At 40.1% G+C, this 10,416-nt stretch overlaps 1 long non-coding RNA gene across 2 annotated transcripts; it reads left to right on the top strand.

Annotated features, from left to right (window-relative positions):
* The first annotated feature begins 5,147 nt into the window (after nucleotides 1-5,147).
* Nucleotides 5,148-10,416, top strand: LOC130560462 (uncharacterized). Of its 2 annotated transcripts, XR_008963686.1 has the most exons (7): nucleotides 5,148-7,068; nucleotides 7,361-7,519; nucleotides 7,610-7,722; nucleotides 8,134-8,170; nucleotides 8,456-8,608; nucleotides 9,042-9,233; nucleotides 9,523-10,416. It is a non-coding gene; the product is annotated as an uncharacterized LOC130560462 (long non-coding RNA). The 2 variants fall into 2 exon arrangements; XR_008963685.1 differs by lacking the exon at nucleotides 8,134-8,170.

The following is a 10,416-nucleotide window of genomic DNA, read 5'->3' as shown; positions in this document are numbered from 1 at the left end:
TTATTTTGACTGGGTGCCCACTTCTTGGCAGACTAGCAACAGTCCCAAAGTGTCTCCATTTGTAGATTGTTTGCCAAACTGTAGACTGGTGAATTTCTAAAGCCTTTGAAATAACTTTGTTAACCCTTGCCAGCTTTATGTAAATCAACACGTCTTGATCGTAGATCCTCTGAAAGCTCTTTTTGGCGAGGCATGGCTCACATAAGCGTATTCTTCTTGTGCAGAGCAAACTCCAAAAGTTTGAGGGGATTTTATCAGTCAAAGTAGCTGTAGTCCACACCTCCAAACTTATTATCTTAACGAGACTCCAGGTGTGCTAAAACCTGACTCCAATTAGCTTTTCTGAGGTCATTAACTCAAGGGTTCACTTTTTCACGCACTAAGTTTTTGTGAGTGTGTTCAATAAAGACATGAAAGATGTCTATTTTTAGACACGTTTGTCAATACCCTTGACTTGATGAAGATCAGATCACATTTTATGACAAATTTTTCAGAAAACATGAAATTCCAAAGGTTCACATACTTTTTCTGCCACTGTACATACACTGTAAAAAAAATCCGTTAAAACAGATAAAGTCTGGCAGAAAATTACCAGTACATTTTCCTTTATTTTACAGACATTTCGTTAATGCTAAAATGTAATTTAATTCAGTGCAAAATGTAAAATACAAGTGAAACAACTGTATAAAATGAATACGGAAAATTCCTTCATATTAATACAGTATATTGTGCCTTGTTTTTACAGATTTTTTTAGTGTAGGCGATGTTTGATGCACCTGCTGATGAAACGATTCTGCTTGACGCATTTAAAAAAAGAATAGATTTTAAAAAACATAATTAAAAAGCATATCATACATGTTAATGCACAGCTTTATTGTAGGCTAAATAAAGTGCATTCATTATTACTGCAAAAGCTGCATATCAAGAGAGCGAGTCTGCTATTGCTTAAAGGAATTAACTGTACTAGAGAAAATAAAGTGCGGGACTTGATTGATGTTAAGGGTTATTCAAAGATGTTAAGACAAACAATGATCTTACTCTGACTGAAACATCCAAAAGTGCGCACATCAGAATGTATGTGTCTCGCAAACATAATTATTGTCTCAAGTGAATGCTTGGTGAAATGCCGGGGGAAATATTTGATCCTTCCAGGTCTTAAGGCCTTAACTCTCGATGTCAATCAAATAAATAAAATAAAATAAGCATAAATAAAAAAACATAGACTTTACCTATAGATAGGGGTTTTTGAGTTGGTGTGTGCCAAATTTGCTGTTGGCTGCAGTGAATTTTTTACATAAAATTCACTTGAAAAAAGATTTTCATAAAATCTTATTCCATAATCAAAACATAGTAATATCAATGGCCACTACAAGGATTTAGTAGCAGGCCATGGTGAATTAGATCCTGGCTCAGCTCATCAGTGATTGGGTGAGAGCAGTTCAAACTTATCGCGTGGAAATCAGGGGAGGGGCTCATTATACAACAGACAAAACGCCGTAAAAGACGCGCGCTCTGTGCAACCAAAACGGCGTTTTTTACGCGCGTCATATGGCCAGACAGCGGCGCAAAATACGGCGCTTTCAAGTGCCTTAGAACGCCGTTAAATACGGCGTTATGGACGACTTTTCGCGCGTTTTTTACGGCGTTTGGATGTAAACGCGTTACGTAATTCTGAACCATTTTGCTTTTTTCTTCCTGCTTGCATAATAAAATTCTAATTTATTTATATAGCGCTTTTCGCAATGTGCATTGTTCAAAAGCAGCTTTACAGAAGAAAATCTATTAAAAAACAAACAAACAGAAAAACACTTAAGATAAAACACAGTGCATGGTGTTTGTAGAACAAGCAAGGTCGTTCTAATTAAGCTATGTTAACGGAATTTACCGAACCTTAATCTAATAACATAATATATTATTTTATGTTTATTAATTTATTACCTATAATAAAGGTAACATAAATAGGTAAGAGAACAAGAGTTAGAAGAGTAATTTATTCGTAACAGAAAACAGTATTTACTATAATGCAGTTTTGCACAAGTCAGAAACTCCACCCAAACTGAAACGAGATATCATCCCATATAAGTTAAATTATATGAGAGAATGCGGCTCATACGTCTAAATGCGATTAAAGGTTGAATTACTTAATCAAAATAATCATTACAAAATTAAAAAAATAATAATAAGCTTGATTGCTTAGCAACCTTAAACTGTACTATTTATCTGCCCCATGCCGTGGAGGACCGCGTTTCTCCGCAGCCGGCCTCAACAGACTGAAAACGGACGTTCACCCAAGCATTTAGATATGATCGATTTTACTCGACAAAGCATATGAAACAAAGATAAATAATGACCACGACTCACTCCAGTATGCATGTTCTCCATTTTACATTTTGCACTGAATTACATTACATTTTAGCATTAACGGAAATGTCCGTAAAATAAAAGAAAATGTACTGGTAATTTTCTGCCAGTACTTCATCTGTTTTAACAGGATTTTTTTACAGTGTATGTAATTACGTTTAATTAGGCCTACTATTCGGAGCAATGGGATCAGTAGGCTTATAACCACCATCTTTGTGCAAACCAACTTTTTAAAATGTTTTTTTCCTGTAGCTTGTAAGTAGCATGCCCGCATCCCGACTCATTTTGCCATGTTCTCGCCAGGCTAGGCTGCATGAGTGGGTTGCCGGGCCTGAATCCCGCACTTATTTCTATGTGCTGAATAATATTTTTTTCCATTTCATTGTAAGTTTCTTTGCAGTTCCACGCACGATAGCGTCAGTCTCTTCACGGAGGTAAATGGCAAGGCATTTGGCATTGACTGGGCTGTGTTATATTTAGTTAATAAGTTCATGCTTGTTACATTACAATCATTGCGCAACATTATTGCGTCTTACTCATCAATCATTTATTTAATAGGTACAATCAGTTAAAACACTGTACTGAAAATTGACTAGCATAGTGACTGAAAACGAAAAGTCACACCTGGCGCTACTAGATACAGCTAGTACATGGATAAAAGCATAGATCTAAGCAATAAATGCGTCAAACCCTGTAAAAGTCGTCATTGAGACTGATAATAGCTGTTCGTGCTCTAAATGCGTAAATGTAAAATCTATTACTGTTCGTTCGTCCTGTTTATAGCACGAAAGTCCACTGATGTGTGAGCTCAGCAGCAAAAATCAAGTGCAGATACGGTTTATAAAAAGATCTCTCATTCCAGACTTTCTTTTCATACTGAACGCATTAAGTACTAAATATAAATCTAAAAACGACCAAGCGATACAGATAAACAGAACAAGACCAACACGAAAAATTGACTAAGGATCAAGCGGGTCTCGAACGCGTTTATGCTGCATTATAGATGCGAGTCAATCTCGCTAACCAGCAGACCACCCTCACAGTAGCTAGCTCTGCTTAAAGGGAATGCAGTTTACTGTGGCTGACCTCGTTTATACCAGGAGTGATTTCTGGTTTGGAAATTAGCTAATACAGTATTTCAACCGATTGCTTTTTTGCTTTTCACGTAGGCCATACGCGCTATATGTAATACGCAGGAACATTACTATGGGATCGGTTGGCCTTTATACAATTGCTGACCTCGTTGTGTAACTATACATTTCCAAAGAGAAGAAGTCGCCTCTCGGAAAGCAAGCAATGGTTTGTTTAATATTAGCAAAGGTAACACTGCGCACAANAATAAAATCCTGTAAAATGATCAGTGGTAAATTGCTCTGGTCTGGCTCAGTTCATCAGTGATTGGGTGAGAACAGTTCGAATTTACTGGCTGCGGAAATCAGCGGGAGGGGCTCATTATACAACACACAAAACGCCGTAAAAGACGCGCGCTCTGTGCAACCAAAACGGCGTTTTTTACGCGCGTCATATGGCCAGACAGCGGCGCAAAAAGCGGCGCTTTCAAGTGCCTTAGAACGCCGTTAAATACGGCGTTATGGACGACTTTTCGCGCGTTTTTTACGGCGTTTGGAATCGCGACGCCGTATTTTGCGGCGCAAATACTGTTTAAAACGCCGTCAAAAACGGCGTTCGGATATAAACGCGTTAAATCTATGGCGTAATTCTGACACCATCGGCTTGCCATACGCAAATACTGTTTAAAACGCCGTCAAAAACGGCGTTCGGATATAAACGCGTTAAATCTATGGCGTAATTCTGATACCATCGGCTTGCCATATATATACGTTGTCCTCTCGCGTATGGCGTTATTTACTCGCGTAAGTTATTTGCCGTGCGCTGCCAGCATCAGCATTGCGCTCGTTTCTTTATGGCATTATAATGCCTTCAGTGGACCCAAATGCAGACAGCGGTTAAGGGGTTAACATGACATTTAATAACAAAGACAAAATACAAAACAAAGACCACGTGGGGGTAAACAACAAAACAGAGGAACAAGAACAAGACTAACTAAACTGACAAGACTAAACTAATAACACATCACATAGGGACACAATAAACTTAACTAACTAACTAACTAACTAACTAACTAACTAACATGACCAGAACTCACCCACACGACACAGTGCAACATAACAGTAGTGATCCGACACCAGACAGAGAACACAGGGGCATTAAATAGAGGGACAAATCAAAGGGGAACAGGTGTGGGGCATGAACTAATAAACAACCAATAACGAGAGATACAAAAGGGCGGGAATACAGACAAGGACCGGAGAGTATCGAAGGCCGACAGGGTCAAAATGACTCTCTCCACACATAACAAGGGATCCTGCCGTGATTCTACCACAAGATTAAGAAAGACATGACACGACAAGGCAGAATCACGACAGAACCCCCGCCTTAAGGAGCGATATCCTGACGCTCCAAAAGGCACAAACAAGACAAGACAATGACAAAAACCATAATACAAGACATGACAAAAACATGATACATAAAAAAACAAACACTGACATGGCGCCGGCTGGAATGCTGGCTGGACAGTACATAGCGCCGGCTGGATGGCAGGCTGGACAGTACATACGGCCGGCTAGATGGCCGGCTGGACAGTACTTAGCACCGGCTGGATGGCCGGCTAGACAGTACATGGCGCCGGCTGGAAGGCCGGCTGGACGGTACATGGCGCCAGCTGGATGGCCGGCTGGACGGTACATGGCGCCGGCTGGATGGCCGGCTGGACGGTACATGGCGCCGGCTGGAGGGCCGGCTGGACGGTACATGGCGCCGGCTGGATGGCCGGCTGGACGGTACATGGCGCCGGCTGGATGGCCGGCTGGACGGTACATGGCGCCGGCTGGATGGCCGGCTGGACAACATGGCGCCGGCTGGAAGGCCGGCTGGACAGGACATGGTGCCAGCTCGACGGCCGGCTCGACTGGACAAGGGCGCCGGCTGGGAAACCGGCTATCATTGACTGGGCAGGCCTGGATGTCGACACGATAGGACGTCGGCGGCTGGGCAGCGCTCTCTGGCAGCTGGGCAGCATCTCCGACGGCTGGGCAGCGCTCTCTGGCAGCTGGGCAGCAAACAAGGACAAAACAACACACAAACAGAGTCGACTCGACAGGCCTGGGCACCAGCTGGGAGGCCGGCAGGGATCTGCAGCGGGAACAGGACACCGGCGGCCTCAACCCTGGAGGGGAATCCAACGACCTCAACCCTGGAAGGGAGCCCGGCAGTCTCGATCCTGGATGGGGTTCCGGCAGTCTCGACCCCGGAAGGGAGTCCGGCGGTCCCAACTCTGGACTGGAGCCCGGCGGCCTCTACCCTCCAAGGGAGTCCAGCGGATTCAACCCTGGAAGGGAGTCCGGCAGCATCGACCCCTCCCACTGAGATCCCTCTGTCTGCTGGGTCCAAAATGGTCGGATCATTCTGTCATGATTCTCAGGGTGAGACACGGAGACAAGGAGAGTGGACCCAAATGCAGACAGCGGTTAAGGGGTTAACATGACATTTAATAACAAAGACAAAATACAAAACAAAGACCCACGTGGGGGTAAACAACAAAACAGAGGAACAAGAACAAGACTAACTAAACTGACAAGACTAAACTAATAACACATCACATAGGGACACAATAAACTAGACTAACTAACTAACTAACATGACCATAACTCACCCACACGACACAGTGCAACATAACAGTACAGTGATCCGACACCAGACAGAGAACACAGGGGCATTAAATAGAGGGACAAATCAAAGGGGAACAGGTGAGGGGCATGAACTAATAAACAACCAATAACGAGAGATACAAAAGGGCGGGAACACAGACAAGGACCGGAGAGTATCGAAGGCCGACAGGGTCAAAATGACTCTCTCCACACATAACAAGGGATCCTGCCGTGATTCTACCACAAGATCAAGAAAGACATGACACGACAAGGCAGAATCACGACAGTTCAACTGGTATTTGTAACCACGCGGCCAGCGTTTTTTTTTTACTAAAAAAGCCCCTTTGTCAACTTTTTCTTTAAAAAAAGAAGTTAAGTGTGAACACGGGCTTATGCTGTATTTTCTCACTAACTTTACTCGGCCCTTGGCCTTGATCACTTGGGACGCGAGCGAACACCTGGCGCAAAGGCACGACAACTCTTGCCTCAACTTTACCATGAGGCGAGGGCTCGCTTCAGTTACCTTGCCTCAGTAGCTAACATTTACATGGACACGTTGAAGTAAAATCATTCAGCTAAACATTAACGCAATGAAATGTCTACAGTCAACTTTACATCGATAAAGCACAGTCGTTTTGCGCAACGATTTACCATTGTGGACAGGGACCGTGGGAGGGATTCGATTGCGTCGCGATGCGGGCGTGGGTGATTCTGAACTGGTTACTTTTTGTACATTTTGTGAATGGTTTGACTTTGTACAAGAAACTGATTCTTGCTGTTACAACATGCTGATCACTCTTTCCTTTTTTCAGAAATTGAGGTTGATGTTCACAGAGACCATGATTTTATACTTATTTGAAGGCTCCTTTAAAAAAACAGGCCAAGTTTAACAGATTTGTGCGCGAGATGAAGGAGGTGGTTACAATAACACTAGAACCAATGCCAGCAGAAACTATCAACTCACTTAAACTACACAAATGTAAGTATTTGACTGTGTATTGTTAATTCTAGTTTCTTCTGTTTCTGTGCATATACAGATCCAAAAGCAGTAAATACTCTGTTTGTTTGTGTATATTTGTATCATCAGGGAAAGAGTTAACGATAGTTAAGACAATTTTTTTGCACACAACCTGTTACATAAAATATTTGTGATTTACCCATGAACAGGACTTTGAGATAGCCATATGCATTTGTCACAGTTGAAAAATCTTCAGTTTAGTGGCCAAACATCAATTTTATTACTAATCAAAATTTTACTTCCTCATTCTCAGTGCAGAAATGCAACAAGTGGTGGACTGCCTGCTGGATTTGCCAATCCACCCTTTACTAAATCCGAGGCTTGATAAGATAGAACCATGCCAAAAATCCTCCAAGGACAGACACAAAATCATTACAGTTCTCCATGAAGCCATGGTAGAAGAACACCCACTGTAAGTCAGCAATTTGTAGAGCAACATGAATACTTTGAATGCATGTCCGTGATGCAATTCTTTGTTGACATGTATTTTTATTACTTGTAGGCAACATTACCACTTCAAATGCAAGTAAAAACTTTTCTAAGGAGCCTGTTGGTTTTGATTTGAACGTTTGACGGTGAGCTAAAAGCCCTTTGTGCCCGAAGATACCAACAAAAGTAAGCTTCTTAACTCATACATTATAGCGACAGTTCTGCCAAAAATAAAAATTCTGTCATTTCCTTACCTTCGAGTTGTTACAAATCTGTATACTTTTCTTTGTTCTGATGAACAAAGAGAAAGATATTTGGAAGAATGCTTATAACTTGACAGATTTTCCCCCCCATTGACTACCATAGTAGGAAAAAATACAATGGTAGTCAAAATTGCCCCAGAACTGTTTGCTGTCCTACATTCTTAGTCAATGGGGGGCAAAATCAAGTTATAAGCATTCTTCCAAATATCTTTCTCTTTTGTTCATCAGAACAAAGAAAATGATTAAGTAATTTTTCCTGCTGTGGGATTCAATGGGGGGAAAAATCTGGCTGGTTATAAGCATTCTTCCAAATATATTTATTTGTTTTCCTCAGAACTAAGAAATTTACACAGATTTGGAACAACTCGAAGGTGAGTAAATGATGACAGAATTTAAAATTTTGAGTGAAGTATCCCTTTTAGGATCTTGAAGGGAATGGCTATGTAAGTTACAAGAAATGTTACATTTCACCGGTACACCTAGCGGTGTAAATTACATAAGTTAAATAAGGACATTGTTCCATAAATTATGTGTGCTTGTTAATAAATGAGATGTGCATTTACTGTACATCTCAGAAATTGGTGGATTTGGTTTATGTATGCTTAAAAAATAACTTATTCCCTGATCTGTGTTATTCTTTTCCGCTCACATGTTAGCACACTTGGCACCAGTCCTTCAAACGCAAATTTAAAGCTGAGCGTGCACCTCTGGTCCATGATGATGAGGTAAAAAAGAGCAAGGAGAAGTTTGGGCACAAAACACAGATACCCTCTGAACAGTCAGCAGCTTGTCACAGATCCAATTCAGAGGTAAGTGGATTCATGTTATTCAACAGGTGTATTAGTCAAGAGCCCAATAGTCTTCTCTAATCCTCAAAGTTACAAAAAATATTTATCCAAGAGCAGTGCGTGTCATTAATATTAATCTAACATTAAAAAGAGGAGCAGGCTTTTTAGGTTGCTGTTGCTTTAAGACCAAATGCATAGATCTGACTTCTCAGCTGTTAACATTTACTGTGTTTTGGGGCTGTCAATATTGTAAACATTATTATTTGACATGATTATTAGTGATAATATCAAGCAAACAAATTTAAAATTGCACTAGATACTCTTACTGTATATAGTAAATCTTCACAAAATATTTAGTCAAAATCATAAAAAAATGTCCTTTGTCATTTCATTGATTTGTGTTTTGAGGTTTAATTACTATTATTATGATAATTATGTATATTTTATATCTCAGCAGGAGATTTCTTGGTGAGGATGCATCCTCTATTGAGGGTCATGTCAATATCCTGCAAGTCCAGTATAGCAAGATGCGACCAGACACCTTGGTGGTCAAAGACCGAATGCATGGCGAAGAAGGGAGATAAGAGATGGAATGACTGTGGAGGATATATTAAAGAAATACCCTTTCCTCAAAACACCCTCAGGGGTGAGTGATATCACAAATTTTATATCAGTTCTCAGCTTAAAATAAATGATGTTATCAAACAAGACGCTACAAAGATTTGCATTTATAACTCTTGTAAAGACATTGTGATTTTTTTTAAACGTTGAACCTTTGGTGAACAAATATGTGTATTCTATCTTATTCCATTTTTGTAATAAAACTACATGTAAACGGCTATGAAAGTGGCAACAAAAACTATTGTTAAAACTTCTTATTTGATTTATTATTATGCATGTGAATAATTTATCTTTCTTTTTCGGTCAATTTTCAGTTGTGTGATGAAGTTGACCGAATGGATGCATCAACAGTCATCTTAAGCCAGCGCTTCAGGGAGGCCTTTATTGTGCCAAAGTTGCTTGAGCTTGTTCAAAGGAAGGGCAAGCCCCTTCCAATAACTATCACCTAAATGATAAATATCCTGTGCTGAACATACCACAACTTTATTGATGCACAAGGTGCAGAAGAAAAACTTTCACCTGAAGGACTGGATAGCTGTAAGTCATATTTTACATTGTCTTTCAAACGCCATGTCTGTCGTTAACAGGAAAGTTGTTGTTCCTCCTGATGTTATCGATGTTACTGAACACATTTGAGGATGTATTCATAGTTGACTATCCATGCAAAGGAAAATTCCTTTGTTTAAAGTATTGAAATGTCAATACTGTATGGCTTTTGTGTGGCAATTTTTTATATCAGTTATGTATGATTCACACTTTCACACACACACAAAGTTGACCCTGAATAAGTGTTTTATAAAACCAGGGCAAGAGATGGGCTTTCAGGCCCTTGACACTTAATCTGCTGATAAGTTTGTAATACTCAAGAAGTTCAAATTAATTGTGCAGTACTTTGTTGGGTGAAATGTGTGGTTATGATACATGTTTTAAGGCTATAAAGTTAATGAAATGTTTAATGTTGTTGAAAAGCATTTTTGATGTTTAAAAGTGTTTTAAGAGTAGAAAAAGATATCTTTTGAAAAAGTGCTATTACTTAGTAATTCAGAAAGGGATTGTTTTAATGTAATGTTTTATTACATGGTACAAAATTGAATGCGCTGATTTAAAAAAAAAAACAGGCTCAATATTTGTTGATTCTTGCTGTTTAAAAAAACATAAGTGTATGAAATGTTAACTGTTTTTCACATTTCTCAGTATGCATCCTGTGA

Source organism: Triplophysa rosa, linkage group LG10 (genome assembly GCF_024868665.1).
Source record: "Triplophysa rosa linkage group LG10, Trosa_1v2, whole genome shotgun sequence".
NCBI lineage: Eukaryota > Metazoa > Chordata > Actinopteri > Cypriniformes > Nemacheilidae > Triplophysa > Triplophysa rosa.
Note: the sequence above shows the minus strand (reverse complement) of the source record. Positions and strands in the feature narration are given on the sequence as shown.